This window comes from Schistocerca americana, chromosome 4 (genome assembly GCF_021461395.2).
Source record: "Schistocerca americana isolate TAMUIC-IGC-003095 chromosome 4, iqSchAmer2.1, whole genome shotgun sequence".
In the NCBI taxonomy this organism is placed as follows: Eukaryota; Metazoa; Arthropoda; class Insecta; order Orthoptera; family Acrididae; genus Schistocerca; species Schistocerca americana.
In genome coordinates this window covers 765,524,497-765,544,683 of record NC_060122.1, presented here as the reverse complement: position 1 = coordinate 765,544,683, position 20,187 = coordinate 765,524,497, and the positions used below count along the sequence as shown (strand labels likewise).

General features: G+C 45.9%; 1 non-coding gene across 1 annotated transcript; it reads right to left on the bottom strand.

The window, feature by feature from the left end:
- Nucleotides 1–5,118: 5,118 nt before the first annotated feature.
- On the bottom strand, nucleotides 5,119–5,192 carry Trnat-ugu. The gene has a single exon. It is a non-coding gene; the product is annotated as a tRNA-Thr (tRNA).
- Nucleotides 5,193–20,187: the final 14,995 nt, after the last annotated feature.

Here is a 20,187-nt window from a genome sequence, read left to right as displayed (position 1 = left end):
CCCCCCCCCCCCCCTCCCCCACTGACGGAAACTGTGCACCTCATCTCTTTGTGAGTAGTGATATCACTTGGAAGTGTGCGGACGTTTTTCGTAAAGTCTCCGAATCGTGTAACTAAGGCGGGACGTGGGCCCGGAACGTGGGTCCGGGGCGTGGGTACCAGCCCTGTATTCGTACAGTCTCGTGTGGGAAACAGCCTAAAAACCATATTTAGACTGACGGTACACCGGCCTTCGTCGTTAATACGCCGAAAGAATTCGATGCGGCGCCGGTGCGCCTCCCCTAGTGCCGGAGGCTATCCGTGAGGATACGGGTGACAGTGTCTGAAACCGGTTTTCTTGAAATAACAAACCGCGAACAACAGATTTAAAATAGTGTTGTCCTCACTTTTCTAGAAATAAGGGTCACGGACCACTTGCTACTGACAAATATGTCTAGTTTCGAAGCGGAAAAAAAACTAAAAGAAAATTAGCTGACTGTCGAAAAGTGACAAAATCACAAAGGCGATGTTGCAGTGCCCACTAAGTCGAAGGATTACGTTGGTACCAACTATGACGCGTCATCCACTTCGTTCTCTTTTCCTTCACTATATGCAACATCAGGAGTATTTCTGTGCAGTCTTTCGGTACCAGTCGCCGTCTCCATAAATTGCTGTGTGTGAATCCTGCGCCTCTGTTAACATTGTTGGCATACAATCCAATTTCCACAATCTGTTTGATGATTACGTCCCAGCAGGCTGAATCCTAGGTTAGAATCCATGTCCGCTCGAAACAGACCCTGTGCTTCCTTGTTAGGTTATGACAGCAAACAGCACATTTTTCTAGGTTCCTGTACTCATGTACCTCTAATTTTCGTTATAGTGCTGGGAAACGGTTCGAATAGACTGACCCACGTACATACTACAACTCTCACATGGAGTAACATAAACACCTTAGACTCCGAGACCATGACTATCCCTGACAGGGGTTACAGCTCTTTAATTTTGTTAAGAGGCTGAAAGACCATTTCAGTGCCACGTTTATTTAAGATACGTCCATCTGTACTTCATCTTCCATGGAAAGGAAGAAACTTCGTGTGCTGATCCCGTTGTACTACTTAACTAGACTTGGATATGCGGTTTCCGGGGAAATTTGACTCGATTTCATATGCTCTGAGGCCATGTTGTCTAAATACAGAGGTTAGATGCCTTATGGCGTCGCCGTAATTGTTCTCGTTCGATGTGCTTTTAATTCCATATATCAGAGTGTTCAGCCCAATTTCTATCAGAATGGAAAGTGAGGCTATGCCGTTGTGATCGTGGTCTCTGTGGATCGTTTTATGATACACCTAGTGGCTAAGCCTACAGTCCAACCCTTGTTTTTTCCCTTACCTGTTTGATGTGTCCTGCCACCAATTCCGCTCTTCTGCCATACTCTTCATCTTACGTCCTGATTTACTAGTACCATGGAAGTTATTCAGTAACGTCCTACAACGAATCCTACCATCCTGTCCCTTCTTCTTGTCAGTGTTTTCCACAATTTCTCTCCTTGCCGATTGTGCGGAGATCCCCCTCACTTCTTAACTTTTTAGACCAGTTAATTTTCAATATTCTACAATAGCACCACATCTCACACCGATTCTCTTCTTTTACGATTTTCCTACTGTCCATGATATACTTCCACTCAATGCTGTGCTCCAGACTTTCATTCTCAGAAATTTCTTCCCTAAATTAAAGCTGATGTTTGATTCTACCAGTCTCCTTCTTTCCCTATGCTAGTCTGCTTTCTACACCCATGAGCCACAATATTATGAACCACCTGATTAATAGCTTGTTTGTCCGTCTTTGGAACGAAGTAATTCTCTGATTCTGTGTATCACGGATCCGACAGTTTGTTGGTAGGTTTGTGGAGGTATGTGGCGTTTGACGTCTATCCACCACTCATATAATTCGCCGCTGATTTACGTACGCGGTGATAGCGCTCGATTGCGACCCAAACGGGTTTCATAGGATTTACATCTGGCGACTTTGGACGCCGAGGCATCAAAGTTCGCTATCATGCTCATCAAACCACTGTAGCAAGGTTCTGGCTCCAAGACACGGGCAGACATACCGCTGAAAGATGACATCGCTGACGGGGAAGACATCAAGCACGAAGAAATACAGGTGGGTTGTAACTGGCAGCGTGTCTTCGATTATTACTACAGGTTCCATGCGCAGGAGAATGCCTTCCACAAAATAACACTGCTCCCACCAGCCTACGTCCTTGTGGTGCTGCACGCTTCGCGCCCCCATGTACCTCAATGACGGAGGCGACCATCGACGTAGTGTAGCAAAAATGTGATTCACCCGAAAAGCCATTGATTGACGGTCGATTCCCGATGGTCCCGTGCCCACTGCAATCGTAACTGACAATGATGAAACATGTAGGGGGTTGTCTGCTGCGGAGCCCCATGTTCAACAATGTGCGCTGAATGGTGTGCCCCGAAACCAGTTCACGAGCATTGTGCTCTTTCGGCAAAGATGCCTCCGATCGCCAGCTATCTTGTTTACAGAGCAGACAAGCGTCCAAATCCCACATTCTGTGAATAGTAGTGGACGTCCAGCCATTTAGCCTACCTAGATGAAGTTTCACTGTCCTTCTACCTCTTTCCGTAGATGCTCATAACAGTAGAACGTGAACATTCGACAACCTACCCCGTTTTCGAGATTCTCCTCCACAGGATTTGCCTAATAATAATCTGCCCTTTGACAAAGTCTCTTATCTCAGTGGAGTATCCTATTTTTAGCCCATTTCTTCGCTAGAGTGATCGTCATCCGTCTCTGCTGCGCTTACATACTTTTCTTAGCGCCTCATGTGTCCACAGCGCCCCCAGGTGGCATCCAACCTCGCGGTGGCCGGTGGCCATAATGTTTTGGCTTATCAGTGTATACACACCTTTCCTTCTTGCCATAGTTTATTTTACTTCCAACTTGGCAGAATTCCTTCACTTCGTCTACTTCAAGGTCCTCAATTTTTATGGTAAGATTCTCACTACGCTGAAGTAGAACGTCCAAGATGGGTAGCTTTCCTTCCTTCTACATTTTCGCAGCACGCCTTATGTTGGGCTGTATACTGTTCATGTGATCACTGAATTTCTGCAATGATTCTTTGCCATTAACTCAAAGAAAAAGTTAACATCAACATAATGTCAGTAACAGGACGGCCGACGAGGAGCGGTACTTAAGTCACAGTCTCCAACTTTGCACGTGGGAAGAAAATCTACCTCGTGATAAAGGGGACACATGACCATACCGTCGGTCATTTCATAATATTTGCCATTATACAAAAACCAAGCGCTGGTCAATCTGTGTCGCAGTAATTTGAAGTCTAGTCTCAACGTATCTTTAACAGGTTCTTTAGTAATTAGAGATACCGCTTAAAAACGGCGCTTTTATTCGTTTGGTGATGTCGACAAACGTCCAGGAGTTCGTAATGTCGTGTTTACAGCTGCCAACAATAGGTGCCATTAATTCTGTTAAATACTGGACCAGTCTGTATGTTGGAGAGTCACTGACGCTATCAGCGGGTCTCAGCAGTTCATCTCCTTTGTGTATTTGAGGAAGGCTGTAAACTTCACGGCCTCGGAGCCAGTGCTCGTGATTTTCGTGTAACAACGGCAGAAAACCCTGGCTTCTTCACTATTGTGGATGTTCCAAAAGCCGGTATGCACTTTCCTCCAACAATGCACGGACTTTCTCTTCATATTGTGTGGCATTAAGAAGTCCTCATGGGTTTCGAAAAATCTGTTGTCTTTCCACTCTACTAATATTGGGAATTCTAAAACACAGCTAAGAAACAGTGCCTGTTACTGAAATTTACTTCGGACCTTAAATCTACGGGGCGAACCAGAACTCCGCCAACAAAGTTTAGGACGCTGTTCATGTGGCTCGTTGCAGAGTAATAATGTAATTACGATTTATTAGATTTGTTACGTTTGTTTCTGTTAAAACAATATCACAACAGTATGGTAACCTGTAATATGCGATCTCCAAAATCCAAAGCGTGAAACAAAAAACAAAATGTAGTGTAATTTAGTTGCGGCAAAAGCAGAGCACAGTTTCGTTGTGCTGCTCTGCCACTGAGCTCAGTGAACCCATTCTCGACGTTTCTAGTGGCCAATTTTCCATCAGGAAACGTATCCATACTGCTGTGTATCACTATGAACGTATAATTAACATTGTCGGGAAAACAAACAAAATGAGATATGATGGAATGAAAGCTTTAGAGTGAAGAGTAAAGTGGGCCTTACTGTTGTTAACAGCGGATACCGTGAGTGAATGGAACAAGTTTGTTTCCAGACAAGATATGCAGCACATACCGTCGACGTTTATAGACGTTATGCAGAAATTTTCAGTGCAATACATTTGAAAAGATAAATGGGGGTAAGAAATGAAACGAAATGAAATTGTTCTATAACGAGCCACCGGAGGCGATTCCTTTTACAAAAATATGAAGCCAATATGCCTGAACAGCCTACGAAAGTGCCATTCGTGTTCAGTTCGTATATTACGAAAGTGTAAATTTGCGACTGTGATGTGACAGTTTGCGTTTAGGAGAATAGCATAAGTGTACAATGGAAAAGTAAAGTCGAGTCGTGTGGTATGTGATTGTCATTAAAAACACATATTGGAAGCAGACAGTTCACAGCAGTGCTGATCTCGATGCTGCAGTCCACTAGCACAGCTGCACCAAACCTCTGATGTGCAGTTCGTAGTCCAGTGCCTTCCTATGTAGGTGAAACAGCAGATGACCCTCAGTTGCACGGTTTCACATTTATGGATCAAAAAATGCGCTTCTTTGCCAGTAATATTCTTAATTTATTCCACTACAGGTTTCAAAGCTTAGAGATTCATCTTCAGGAGCCACCAAATAATTGTGGGAACATAAATATGTGGCGGTCGGGCCAGTCAGTCATCGGGATCACAGCCACGTCAAACAAAGGTATGGGACTGTAGGACGAGCGACCACAGTGCCTAACTGGACAGCACTACCTGATTTCCATCTCATGTTGCCCAGATGGACGTTGTGGTTACAATGAAATTAATACCCCTAGCTGCATACAGGCGTTGATATAAGTCAACGGGGACAGTTGGAAATGTGTGCCTCGACCGGGACTCGAACCCGGGATCTCCTGCTTACATGGCAGACGCTCTGTCCACCTGAGCCACCGAGGACACAGAGGATAGTGCGACTGCAGGGACTTATCTCTGGCACGCCTCCCGTGAGACTCGCGGCTTTACTGCGGATTCCCGTAAGAGTTCGGGCACTGTTTGTGCATCCGCACAGAAGAAGATGGTCACATGGGCGGTGAGCCCTAACTATATATGTATATGAAGACATGTCCGAAAGAACAGATACCATCTTCATATATATAGGGCATTGTGGTCGCTGGTCCTATGCTCCCATGCCTTTGTTTGACATGGGAGTGATCCCCATAACTGACTGCCCCGACCACCACATATTTATCTTCCCATAATTATTTGGAGGCACCTGAAGATGAAGCTTTAAGTTTCGAAACCGGTAGTGAAATAAATTAAGAAAATTACTGCCAGCTGAAGCGGATTTATGTTCTATAAATACGTTCCTCAGTTGCGGATGTTCACCTGATCAAATACTTTGTGTGGTTCCAGTTTGCGGCGGCGCGTGCATGAACGCGATCAGAATCGTGGCGCTCAGACAGGTGGAGAAAAGTAAAGATACATGTTTTCACTATTCACGTGCCGACTCTAGCGTGCGGCTACACGCCAGTTCCTGGACATAAATGGTGAAAACTGCACGCAAGTACGCGTGACTACGTCGCGTGACAAGTTCCATCACCTCAAATTTGGCGCGGCGTGCCAGCTAAATACAACCACGCCAAAACAAATTTACACGTATTATTATCGCTACCGCAACTGTAAGTATTGCAGTTATTAACATGAACACATGCACCACCTTTGAAGATTATCCGCGAGGTGGCTTACAGGCGCCGCTGGATCTCTGTGTGTACGTGTAAGAAGTTACATCGACATCTGCATCTACATATCTACATATATACTCCGCTAGCCACCAAGCGGTGTGTGGCGGAGGGCACAATTCGAGCCAAAGTCATAATTCCCCCCTCTGCTCCACTCACGGATCGCGCGAGGGAAAAACGACTGTCTGAACGCCTCAGTACGAGCTCTTATTTCCCTTATCTTTGAATGATGATCATTGCGTGATTTGAAAGTTGGTAGTAATAATAATTGCTCTGCATCCTCGGTGAAGATTCCATTTCGGAATTTAGTGACCAGCCCCTTCTGTTTAGCGCGTCGTCTATCTGCAAGTGTGTCCCACTACAAACTTTCTATGAGATTTGTAACGCTCTTGCGATGGCTAAATGTACCAGTCACGGATCTTGCCGCTCTTCTTTGGACCTTCTCAATCTCTTGAATCAGACCCAACTGGTAAGGGTCCCACACAGACGAACAGTACTCTAAGACTGGACGAACTAACGTATTGTACGCTATTTCCTTTGTTGAAAGATTGCATCGCTTCAGGGTTCTACCAATAAACCGCAATCTAGAGTTCGCCTTACCCGTTACTTGTGTAATCTGATCATTCCATTTGAGATCATTTCGAATAGTCACATCTAGATACTTGACTGATGTTACCGCTTCCAAACACTGATCATTTATTTTGTACTCATACATTAATGGGGATTTTCGGCTTGCTATACGTAGTAGGTTACACTTACTACGAGGGTCAGTCAAAAAGTAAGGCCTCCTATTTTTTTTCTACGTTTAATTGTCAGGAAATTTAAATGCAATTACATAGGTTGAAAACCACAACATTGAGGATCATTTTGTCATTTTTCAATGTAATCTCCGCCCATCTCTACAGTTTTGGTCCATCTTTGAACAAGGGCATGTATCCCAGCACGGTAAAAATCACAGCTCTGCTTCCTAAGCCATTGACGCACGGATGTTTTGACGGCCTCCTCATCTTCAAAATGAATCCCACGATGAGCTTCTTTTAGTGGCCCGAACAGATGGAAGTCTGATGGTGCCAGGTCAGGGCTGTATGGGGGATGAGGCAAAACTTCCCATCCAATTTTGACAATCTCGTCAGAGGTGTGACGACTGGTGTGTGGTCTTGCATTGTCATGCAAAAGAAGAACATCTGCCATTGATTTTGTTGGGCGAACTCGCTGAAGACGTGCTTTAAGTTTGTTGAGGGTTGTGACGTATTGAACAGAATTTATTGTGCATCCCTGCTCCAAAAAATCAACCAGAATCACACCCTCTGTATCCCAGAAAACTGTTGCCATAACTTTCCCTGCCGATCGCACAGTTTTGAATTTTTTCTTCCTCGGCGAGCTTGTGTGACGCCACTCCATTGACTGCCTCTTTGATTCGGGTTCAAAAAAATGCACCCATGTTTCGTCCCCGGTCACAATTTTTTTCAGAAACTCATCTCCCTCCAAACGGAAGCGCTGCAAGTGTTGGAGGCTATTGTTTTCCTTGCCTCTTTATTCTGATCGGTTAACATTCTTGGAACCCACCGTGCACAAACTTTTGAGTACCCCAATTGTTTAATAATCGTGATCACACTGCCTTTACTAAGAGAAATAATGCGACACACTTCATCTGCAGTCACCCGACGGTCACCACGAATGATGTCATCAACTTGCTGAATGTTGTGTGGAGTCACTGCACTCACCGGCCTGCCGCTCCGCTTTTCGTCAGTCAACGGTGTTTGCCCTTCAGCTTCCTTACAACGACGAACCCATCGTCTAACAGTGCTGACATCCACTGTCACAACACCATACACCTTCTTCAGTCTTTCATGAATGCGTATGGGCGTTTCACCTTCTGCATTCAAGAATTCAATCACACAACGCTGTCTCAAACGAACATCGATGTCGGCCATCTTACAAACTTCTGCTGTGCTGCCACCTGTTGACACAGAAAGTTACTACTGCAGTGGATTGCAGAAGAAGGTTTGAGGAATGGCGCCAAATTCAAATTTTTCACTTAACTTAATTTCTTTAAGTAGAAAAAAAATGGGAGACATTACTTTTTGACTGACCCTCGTAATATTGAGAGATAACTGCCAGTCATTACACCACGCATTTATTTTCTGCAAATCCTCATTGATTTTTTCACAACTTGCGTGTGATTCTACTATCCTGTAGACTACAGCATCGTCGGCAAACAGCGTAAGGCCATTGTCAATACCATCAACCAGATCGCTTATGCAAATCGTAAAAAGCAGAGGACCTATTACGCTGCCCTGGGGCACACCTGAAGTTACTCTTGTTTCTGTTGAAGTTACCCCCTTCAGGACGACATACTGCTCCCTGTATGTTAGAAAACTTTCTATCCAACCGCATACGTCATCGGATAGGCCGTAAGCGCGCACTTTTTGTAGCAAGCGACAGTGCGGAACTGAGTCGAACACCTTTCGAAAGTCGAGAAATATGGCATCAACCTGGGAGCCGGTATCTAGAGCCTGTTATATATCATGCACATCAGACCACGTCGTCTGGGTGCTCCACATTTTATTTCATGTGGCCGTGTATTTTAGCTGATAGTGTATCATACTCTATGTGGCGTAATAAGGAGACCAGCTAATCATGTCTCAAACCGTCTAAAAACCGCACTCAATCGTGCCTGTGCGCCAGGGAGCACCGTAAATCCTCCGCGCGCATTCGATGCTGATCTGACTCGCATTCCTGTACCGAAAGTGGTAGAGCAGTGGTCGGCACGCTGGTCTCGCGCCAGGGTGGATGACGGTTCAGAGCACCCATCTGGGCACACAGACTTAGGTTTTCCCTGATTTCCCTAAGTCAAATGTTGCAATGCTTCCTGTGAAATTGCACTGCTGGTTTCCTTCTTCATCCTTAATCTGAGCTTGTCTACATCTACATCTACATCCATACTCCACAAGGCACCTGACGGTGTGTGGCGGAGGGTACTTTGAGTACCTCTATCGGTTGTCCCTGCTATTCCAGTCTCGTATTGTTCGTGGAAAGAAAGGTTGTCGATATGCCTCTGTGTGGGCCCTAATGTCTTTGATTTTATCTTCATGGTCTCTTCGCGAGATATACGTAGGAGGGAGCAATTAACAAAAGCTCGTACCGAGCTACTGAGCGTCTCTCCGGCACAGTCTTCCACTGGAGTTTATCTATCATCTCCGTAACGCTTTCGCGATTACTAAATGATCCTGTAACGAAGCGCGCTGCTCTCCGTTGGATCTTCTCTATCTCTTCTATCAACCCTGTCTGGTACGGATCCCACGCTACTGAGCAGTATTCAAGCAGTGGGCGAACAAGCGTACTGTAACCTACTTCCTTTGTTTTCGGATTGCGTTTCCTTAGGATTCTTCTAATGACTCTCAGTCTGGCATCTGCTTTACCGACGATCAACTTTACATGATCATTCCATTTTAAATCACTCCTAATGCCTACTCCCAGATAATTTATGGAATTAACTGCTTCCAGTTGCTGACCTGCTATATTGTAGCTAAATGATAAAGGATCTTTCTTTCTATGTATTCGCAGCACATTACACTTGTCTACATTGAGATTCAATTGCCATTCCCTGCACCATGCGTCAATTCGTTGCAGATCCTCCTGTATTTCAGTACAGTTTTCCATTGTTACAACCTCTCGATATACTACAGCGTCATCCGCAAAAAGCCTCAGTGAACTTCCGTTGTTATCCACAAGGTCATTTATGTATATTGTCAATAGAAACGGTCCTACGGCACTCCCTTGCGGCACACCTGAAATCACTTTTGCTTCGGAAGACTTCTCTCCATTGAGAATGACATGCTGCGTTCTGTTATCTAGGAACTCTTCAATCCAATCAGACAATTGGTCTGATAGTGCATATGCTCTTACTTTGATCATTAAACGACCGTGAGGAACTGTATCGAACGCCTTGCGGAAGTCAAGAAACACGGCATCTACCTGGGAACCCGTGTCTACGGCCCTTTGGGTCTCGTGGACGAACAGCGCGAGCTGGGATTCCCACGATCGTCTTTTTCGAAACCCATGCTGATTCCTACAGAGTAGATTTCTAGTCTCCAGAAAAGTCATTATACTCCTCGGTCTGTCGACTGGGCGTTAAATACTAACTTTCCCTCCACCCTTCATTCTCCTGTCTTGCGAACTACACTGAGGCGACAGAAGTCATGCGATATCTCCTACTATCGTGACGGACCCCTTTTTGCTCGGCGTAGTGCGGCAGCTCGATGTGGCATGTAGCCAACAAGTCATTGGAAGTCCACGCAGAAATATTGAGCCATGCTTCCTCTATGGCCGCCCATAATTGGGAAAATGTTGCCGACGCGGGATTTTGTGCACGAACTGATCTCTCGATATGGGTGGCTGTATCATTCGCTCGAACTGTCCAGAATTTTCTTCAAATCAATCGCGAACAATTGTGTCCGGGTGACATGGCGCACTGCCATCCACAAAAATTGCATCGTTTTTTGGGAACATGAAGTCCATGAATGGTTCCAAACGGTCCCAAAGTAGCCGAACATAACGATTTCCAGTCAATGATCGGTTGAACCAGGTCCATTTCAAGCAAATACAGTCCACACTATTCTGGGTCCACCTCCAGCTTTCACAGTGGCTTGTTGACAACCTGATTCCATGGCTTTATGGGGTCTGCGCCACACTCGGATCCAGTCAACAACTCTTCCCCACTGAAATCGGGACTCATCTGACCAGGCCACGGTTTTGCAGTCGTTTAGAGTCCAATCTCCACTCATGCTCATAAATTAAGGATAATGCTGATACATAGTGAAACAACGCTCTGGTGAGTGGTTTGCGGGTTTAAATCACCTCGGGGTATGACCATGCATTGCATTTGACCTGCGATCGTTGCACGGTGGTGCTGGCAGCAGTCCACATATGCAGAGGTGTGTACGGTGCAGCGAGTAAGTGTGCAGACGTTTTCAGACGTGCTAATGATGACTGTCTGTTGAAAATGGCACAAAGAACACATATTGATGACGTTATGAGGGGTAGAATACTAGGGCGACTGGAGGCTGGTCAAACACAGCAGGTCGTACCACGGGCCCTCCGTGTGCCACAAAGTGTGATCTCAAGATTATGGCAACGATTCCAGCAGACAGGAAACGTGTCCAGGCGCTAGAGTACGGCACATCCACAGTGTACAAGACCGATATCTCACCTTCAGTGCCCTTAGACGGCCACGGAGTACTGCAGGTGGCCTAGCTCGGGACCTTACCGCAGCCACTAGAACAGTTGTCTCCAGACAGACAGTCCACAGACAGCTGAACAGACATGGTTTATTCTCCCCGAGACCTGCAAGGTGCATTCTACTGACCCCTGGTCACAAGAGAGCCCGTAAAGCCTGGTGTCAAGCACATAGTACATGGTCATTTTAACAGTGGTCCCAGGTTATATTCACGGACGAGTTCAGGTGTAGTCTGAACAGTGATTTTCGACCGGTTTTCATCTGGCGTGAACCAGGAACCTGATACCAACCCCTTAATGTCCTTGAAATGGACCTTTATGGAGGTCATGGTTTGATGGTGGGGGTGGAATTATGATTGGTGCACGTACACCCCTCCATGCCTTTGACAGAGGAACTGTAACAGGTCAGGTGTATCGGGACGTCATTTCGCACCAGTATGTCTGCCTTTTCAGGGGTGCAGTGGGTCCCACCTTCTTCCTGATGGATGATAACGCACAGCCCCACTGAGCTGCCATCGTGGAGGAGTACCTTGAAACAGAATATATCAGGCGAATGGAGTGGCCTGCCTGTTCTCCAGACCTAAACCCAATCGAGCACGTCTCGGATGCTCTCGGTCGACGTATTGCTGCACGCCTTCAAACCCCTACGACACTTCAGGAGCTCCGACGGGCACTGGTGCAAGAATGGGAGGCTATACCCAGCAGCTGCTCGACCACGTGATCCAGAGTATGCCAACCCGTTGTGCGGCCCGTGTACGTGTGCATGGTGATCATATCCCATATTGAGGTCGGGGTACATGCACAGGAAACAGTGGCGTTTTGTAGCACATGAGTTTCGGGACAGATTTCTCAACTTATCACCAATACCGTGGACTTACAGACCTGTGTCTTGTGTGTTCCCTATGTGCCTATGCTATTAGTGCCAGTTTTGTGTTGCACCACATTCTGCAATTATCCTTAATTTATGAGCATGAGTGTATATCGTCGCAAGCTCAGGAGAGGCGCTGCATGCTATGTCGTGCTATTAGTAAGGACACCAACGTCGGTCGTCTGCTGCCATACCCCATTAACGCCATATTCCGCGGCACTGTCAGAATGGACACGTTCGTCGTACGTTCCACACTAATTTCTGCGGTTATTTCACGCAGTGATGCTGGTCTATTGGCAGTGACACCGCAACACAAACGGGGCTGTCCTCGGTCGTTAAGTGAAGGCTGTCGGTCACTGGGTTGTCCGTGGTGAGAGGTAATGCCTGCAATTTAGTATTCTCGGTACACTCATGACAATGTAGATCTCGGAATATCGAGATCCCTAACGATTTGCGAAATGGAATATCCCAAGCGTCTAGCTCCAACCATTCCGCGTTCAAAGTCTGTTAATCCCAGTCGTGCAGCGAGAATCACGACGGATAGGAGCAGTCACAGGCCATTCATGTGTACTGCACCGTCACGGCCTGGCAGATTAAAACTGTGTGCCCGACCGAGACTCGAACTCGGAACCTTTGCCTTTCGCGGGCAAGTGCTCTACCATCTGAGCTACCGAAGCACGACTGACGCCCGGTACTCACAGCTTTACTTCTGCCAGTAACTCGTCTCCTACCTTCCAAACTTTACAGAAGCTCTCCTGCGAACCTTGCAGAACTAGCACATATCAGCGCACACTCCGCTGCAGAGTGAAAATCTCATTCTGGAAACATCCCCCAGGCTGTGGCTAAACCTTGTCTCCGCAGTATCCTTTCTTTCAGGAGTGCCAGTTCTGCAAGGTTCGCAGGAGAGCTTCTGTAAAGTTTGGAAGGTAGGAGACGAGGTACTGGCAGAAGTAAAGCTGTGAGTACCGGGCGTCAGTCGTGCTTCGGTAGCTCAGACGGTAGAGCACTTGCCCGCGAAAGGCAAAGGTCCCGAGTTCGAGTCTCGGTCGGGCACACAGTTTTAATCTGCCAGGAAGTTTCATATCAGCGCACACTCCCCTGCAGAGTGAAAATCTCATTCTGGATTTGCGTTTAAGTTGAAAATTAGTTCCGACATTCAGCCCAGTCTATAAAATCGCCAATTACTAACGATATAAATACATAGAATGTTTCAAAAACATTCATGTAACTTAATAGGATTACATCATCATGAATGAAGATAGAACTTTCGTGTTAATTCTAACTTACCCGTGGTACTACAATGAATTTATTTTCTAAGAACTATTTCATTTTATAAGGCTACCTCTTTTACGAGGGTTAGAATTTTAAAAGTGGCAACTATTTATTTACAGCTAATACAAAATAGATATGTGTTTCAAAGTTTTACTGACCAGCATTGTGTATAACGGGCGGTAAGGAGCGTCTGGTCCCCGGCACGAATGTGCCCGGCGGATTTGTGTCGAGGTCCGGTGAACCGGCCAGTCAGTGGATAGTTTTTAGGCGGTTTTCCATCTGCCTTGGCGAACGTGGGCTGGTTCCCCTTATTCCGCCTCAGTTACACTATGTCGGCGATTGCTGCGGCGCAAACAAGTTCTCCACGTACGCGTACACCACTATTACTCTGTCACACAAACATAGGGGTTACATTCGCCTAGTGTGAGACGTTCCCTGGGGGATCCACTGGGGGCGGAACCGCACAATAACGCTGGGTTCGGTGTGGGGCGACGGAGGGGTGAAGTGGACTGTGGTAGTCGTCGTGGGGTTGTGGACCACTGCGGCTGCGGCGGGGACGGAGCCTCTCCGTCGTTTCTAGGTCCCCGGTTAAAATAAAATACAATACGATACAATTGTGTGTAACTCGTAGCCAGCGATGTGGAAGTTGTAGGATACTCTTAGCAGTGCCACTTGTGTTGACAGTTCGACCGGCGCGGTCTATTGCCCGACGAATTCGGAGCAGTTCTGAAGGGAATGCCGTGAAGTGTTTCCTTCAGTTTAGAAGTCGAGTTCAACTGACGAGGGCTTAAGTCAGGGGAGTGCAATAGGTAGTATAGCACTTAGCAGCCTCATCGATCAACCAAATCAGTAACAGCTTGCACTGTACTTGCTTGAGCATTGTCCTGCAAAATGATGGTCAGGTCCAGCAGAAAGTGTCATCACTTCTGTCTCCAAGATGGTCTTAGGCTGTATTCCAAAAATCAACAGCATAGAGAGAGAAGTGATAACGCTTTCTGCAGGACCTGACCATCATTTTGCAGGACAATGCTCAAGCACGTACAGTGCAAGCTGTCACTGATTTGGTTGACCGATGGGGCTGCTAAGTGCTATTCTACCTACTGCACTCCCCTGACTCAAGCCCTCGTCAGTTGAACTCAATTTCTAAACTGAAGGAAACACTTCACGTCATTTGCTTGAGAACTGCTACAAATCCGTCGGGCAATAGACCGTGCCGCTCGATCTGTCAACACAACTGGCACTGCTAAGAGTATCCTACGACTTCCACGTCGCTGGCAACGGGTTATATACGATGCTGGTGAATACTTTGAAGGTCAGTAAAACTTTGTAACACGTATCTATTTCGTACGAGCTGCAAATAAATAGTTGCCACTATTAAAGTTCCAACCGTCGTACATGTATGCTCATACAACATATAGATACCTTGTACAGATATGTTTAGCGTCAAAGTTTTCGTTTACCTTTCACACTTTTGCCATGTGACCTTCACAACCAGACGAGAGTAGAACTCGTCCCGCACTCATGTTGGGAATGTTGCAGTTCTTCTTATTTCCGTAGTTGGGGTCCTCCCCAGTAGTCCCATATTTTTGACTGCGTATCGCGAGTTACTGCGTTCAAGGCAACTACTATGCGACGTCATAGTTCAAGTATAATTGTTGGCAGGGGAGGCGCACAGACAGAGTTTTTCACAAAACCCCACAAAAAGGTCATACTCCGTGAGCTTGGGTGACCTCGGAGACCATTGTTGCAGTGCGAGTTCCTTAGACCCCTTACGGTCGATCGATCGCTGAGGCAGTACTTTCGACGAGAATCACGCCACATAGTTGTATCTGAAACGGGAAACACAAAAAGCCTTTTGGTGCTGTGTTACGGTTGTCTAGACTCGATGTACGTGAGGTGAAGAACGAGCAAGTGAGGGAGCTAAGTACTCCCAAAGGAAGCGCCTACCGTTGTAAGGTGACCACTTCGTCGAAAACCTTAGTTGCCACCTCACATCTTCATTAATTGACAAAGAATTAATACTTTCGTATTGGTAAACGAATATTTAAATTCGTTCTTAATTCAGTCCCATTTCCGTGTATCAGTTTGATCATAGTAAGCACCAGTGAGAACAGGGAATTGCTTGGAAGAGTATTACAATCACCGGAAAATCACTTGAAAGAACTTGTTGCAGTCAGTGAAAGGACAGCGTTCGACGCAGGGACGCTAAACCGCTAGAGGCGACACCAAGACAGCGACACAACACAAACTGAATGCAGCAGAGGACGTCGTGGATGTAAGAATAAATAATGTCTAATGACACGGGCATGCCGTAGAAATATTGAGCGTAATAACGCTTTTGAAACAGTACCGGGTGCATCACACAGGTGTGACTACTGAATAAGAATACTATCAAACAAAAAAAATGAAATGGCTCTAAGCACTATGGGACTTAACATCTGAGGTCATCAGTCCCTTAGAGCTATTTAAACCTAACTAACCTAAAGACATGACGTCCATGCCCGAGGTAAGATTCGAACCTGCGACCGTAGCAGCACCGCGGTTCCGGACTGAAGCGCCTAGAACCGCTCGGCCAAAACGGTCGGCTTCTGTTTTTAACAAAGTGTTGAACATAATGGAAAATGTGGTACAATCAATGGTAATATTGTATGGTAACAAATGGTGCCATAAAACAAAGTGGAAATAATAAGCTATAACTCAATAGGAACAATTTTAGGGCACTTCATCTACCCATTTACCTACGAATCACCGTCATGGAAAGATCGATACGTTAAAGATGAGCTCACCATCATCTTGAAGGTAACGCAGGGCATGTTATACGTATGTGTAGCAGACACGTCACAACTGTGTTTCAAGGTGAAGACTTTGGAAATTCAGTGACTAGCATTTCGCAGCAGGCATATGAACAGACAAAAGTTAGTTCAGCAATTTAAACAGTAAAAATTAACGCTTAGAAGTTCAAGAAGATAAAAAGTTGGCAGATGGGACTTTATACTGAAACTCACACTAACCAGCAACTTACAACTGCAGGCAAGGTAATCCTTTAATTTGAATGGCTAAGTTGAAATTCACCTCAGGCTTATATCTTCCTTCATGTAGAAAACACAGTCCTGTGAAATTGGATGAATGTTTTGGAGGCCTCCTGTAATATATTGATTATTCCTTGCTACTGTAGTGTTATCTTGAAGCTGTGAGAAAGGAGGACAGGCGTTCCAAGGCGCGGAAGCAGAGACGATGCTGAGGCAGATGAAACTAGGAGAGATATTGTTACATGAAGTAAACCGTAAGGGGAGAGCCTTGCGAAAATGCAGACGTCCCCAGACGCGGTCCCAGGGCGTTAGTTACTCTTCAAGGAATTAGCATGTAACTTCATATGTTGTCTAGACGCTGCAGTAGGTTGTCACCATAGAACTTTGTAACCAACAGGCACGTACTAAAGCCAGTTTGATACCAGCCCTGAGAACAGCAACGTCAGTAGACTCACAAGGGTTAGAAAGAGAGCGAAAATGCCAAAAACTGTTGACCTAGCAGTCCCTACTCCGGGGAGCCCGAGGGGCGGGGCTAAATGACGTATAAAAATAATGTTGCAGGCCTTATTTGGCAGAGCAGCTACGTTTAGCTTTCAGCTGAACAATGTTGATACCAAATACGGAATTAGTTAGTGCAACTGCATTAACATCCCCGCCTTAGGAGCAGTAGAGTGAACCTAACTAAATCATGATTGGCAGACACCTGCAAGAGACCTACGGGATTGGCTGGGTGGCTTAAAGTGGGAAAAACAGTGCCCCCACGCGACTCTTTAAAAACCCTAGATTCCGCATTTTGGCAGAGTTCGCAGTCAGACGATCTGGGCGCCGAATCCGCGTTCTTAGACTCCAGCCACGGTCCAGCACCGTGTAAGTCTGCTCTCTCACTTGGAGTGCCTCAGTGAACAGTGTCACTTTCAGTATGTTTTGTTTTGCAACTAAGTTGTTGCCTTAAGATGCTGCTTGTGTTTTACAGTAGTTAGCATCCACTCCTCGGACTTCTGCACTGGATTCTGCTGTATCAGTATTATTCATGCTTTTTCTAACCCTAGAACTAGCCTCCAGTGTATTAGTTAGTCCTGTCTGGAATAAACAACTATTTAAAAACCCTTTTTGTCTAAGAGTCTCCACAACGAGTTCCCTACCGAGTCTCACCACCTGCATTTCCAGCAAATGCCTGTACCAGTGTTGGCTCAGATAGAAGAAAACAATCAAATCCCTTCACTGTGAATTGTCCTGCTGCCTTTTGCTCCGTACCGCTCGGGAGCGCAGACTGACCAGCAACCCCTTTTTCCCTCTCCCACCTATGTCAGGACACCACACTCCTGCGTATTTTTGTTAGTTGATGAGAGCATATGCATTGGACATCTACCAATATACAGGGTGTTACAAAAAGGTATGGCCAAACTTTCAGGAGACATTCCTCACACACAAATAAAGAAAAGATGTTATGTGGACCTGTGTCCGGAAACGCTTAATTTCCATGTTAGAGTTCATTTTAGTTTCGTCCACCTACGCTCAATGGAACACGTTATCATGATTTCATACGGGATACTCTAGCTGTGCTGCTAGAACATGTGCCTTTACAAGTACGACACAACATGTGGTTCATGCACGATGGAGCTCCTGCACATTTCAGTCGAAGTGTTCGTACGCTTCTCAACAACAGATTCGGTGACCGATGGATTGGTGGAGGCGGACCAATTCCATGGCCTCCACGCTCTCCTGACCTCAACCCTCTTGACTTTCATTTATGGGGGCATTTGAAAGCTCTTGTCTACGCAACCCCGGTACCAAATGTAGAGACTCTTCGTGCTCGTATTGTGGACGGCAGTGATACAATACGCCATTCTCCAGGGCTGCATCAGCGCATCAGGGATTCCATGCGACGGAGGTATCCTCGCTAACGGAGAACATTTTGAACATTTCCTGTAACAAAGTGTTTGAAGTCACGCTGGTACGTTCTGTTGCTGTGTGTTTCCATTCCATGATTAATGTGATTTGAAGAGAAGTAATAAAATGAGCTCTAACATGGAAAGTAAGCGTTTCTGGACACATGTCCACATAACATATTTTTCTTTCTTTGTGTGTGAGGAATGTTTCCTGAATGTTTGGCCGTACCTTTTTTTAACACCCTGTATACGGGAATGGAGGCATTGTCGGCGCACTTTATTGATCGCATTCTTCTCTGTTTATCAGCCGAGTCTTAGCAGCGTGTTGTCGCGACGTTTCGGCGAGTTTCCTTCTCCAACTTCGCCTGAAGATGGCAAGTAGGAAACTCGCTGAAACGTCGTGACAACACGCCGCTACTCCTCGGCTGATAAACAGAGAACAAGTTCATCAGTCTACCAGTACAGTTTCATTAGTCGCGCTCGTTGCTACGAAGGCAGACTTTCCACAAACGGTCGCCCAGGGAACGGGTCGTTGGGTCCGTAGTGCGCGCGGCTCTGCTTCAGAGGGCCTCGACCGACGCGGGGCGATGCCTTCGCCTTGACACGCTGGGAGCAGAGAAAGTGCAGGGCTGGCTAGCGAGCTGTCCCACCAGCGGACTGACGGCTGTCGCTACTACACCCACTTCCGTTTCAAGTACAACTGACAGCTGACGTGTTAGTGTTCTGCTACTCTTCACTACCTTTTAAAAGACAAACTACACGCCCCTTGTTATGGTTATATTATTTTACTGTTAATTAGTTCGAAGCTGAAGGTTGAGACACATTTTCAAGACTGTTCGTGAGATACATCGAAACAGCTTTCCCCGGTATAGCGTGTCATGAAAGTTCCTGTATCATGTGAGCGTCTGCGGTGACGGCTTGTGCAGTGTAGTGTCGTGTGTCGTGCCTTTTTGAATAATTAATTTCAATGAGGTTGTACAGAGTTTCAGGAAGAGCATAAGGGAACAATTGACAGGAATGGGGGAAAGAAATACAGTAGAAGAAGACTGTCTAGCTTTGAGGGAAGAAATAGTGAAGGCAGCAGAGGATCAAGTAGGTAAAAAGACGAGGGCTAGTAGAAATCCTTGGGTAACAGAAGAAATATTGAATTTAATTGATGAAAGGAGAAAATATGAAAATGCAGTAAATGAAGCAGGCAAAAAGGAATACAAACGTCTCAAAAATGAGGTCGACAGGAAGTGCATAATGGCTAAGCAGGGATGGCTAGAGGACAAAGGTAAGGATGTAGAGGCACATATCACTAGGGGTAAGATAGATACTGCCTACAGGAAAATTAAAGAGACCTTTGGAGAAAAGAGAACCAATAGTGTGAATATCGAGAGCTCAGATGGAAACCCAGTTCTAAGCAAAGAAGGGAAAGCAGAAAGGTGGAAGGAGTATATAGAGGGTCTATACATGGGCGATGTATTTGAGGACAATATTATGGAAATGGAAGAGGATTTAGATGAAGATGAAATGGGAGATATGATACTGCGTGAAGAGTTTGACAGAGCACTGAAAGACCTAAGTTGACACAAGGCCCCGGGAGTAGACAACATTCCATTAGAACTACTGACAGCCTTAGGAGGGCCAGTTCTGACAAAACTCTACCATCTGGTGAGCAAGATTTATGAGACAGGCGAAATACCCTCAGACTTCAAGAAGAATATAATAATTCCAATCCCAAAGAAAGCAGATGTTGACAGGTGTGAAAATTACCGAACTATCAGCTTAATAAGTCACGGCTGCAAAATACTAACGCGAATTCTTTACAGACAAATAGAAAAACTGGTAGAAGCCGACCTCGGGGAAGATCAATTTGGATTCCGTAGAAATATTGGAACACGTGAGGCAATACTGACCCTACGACTTATCTTA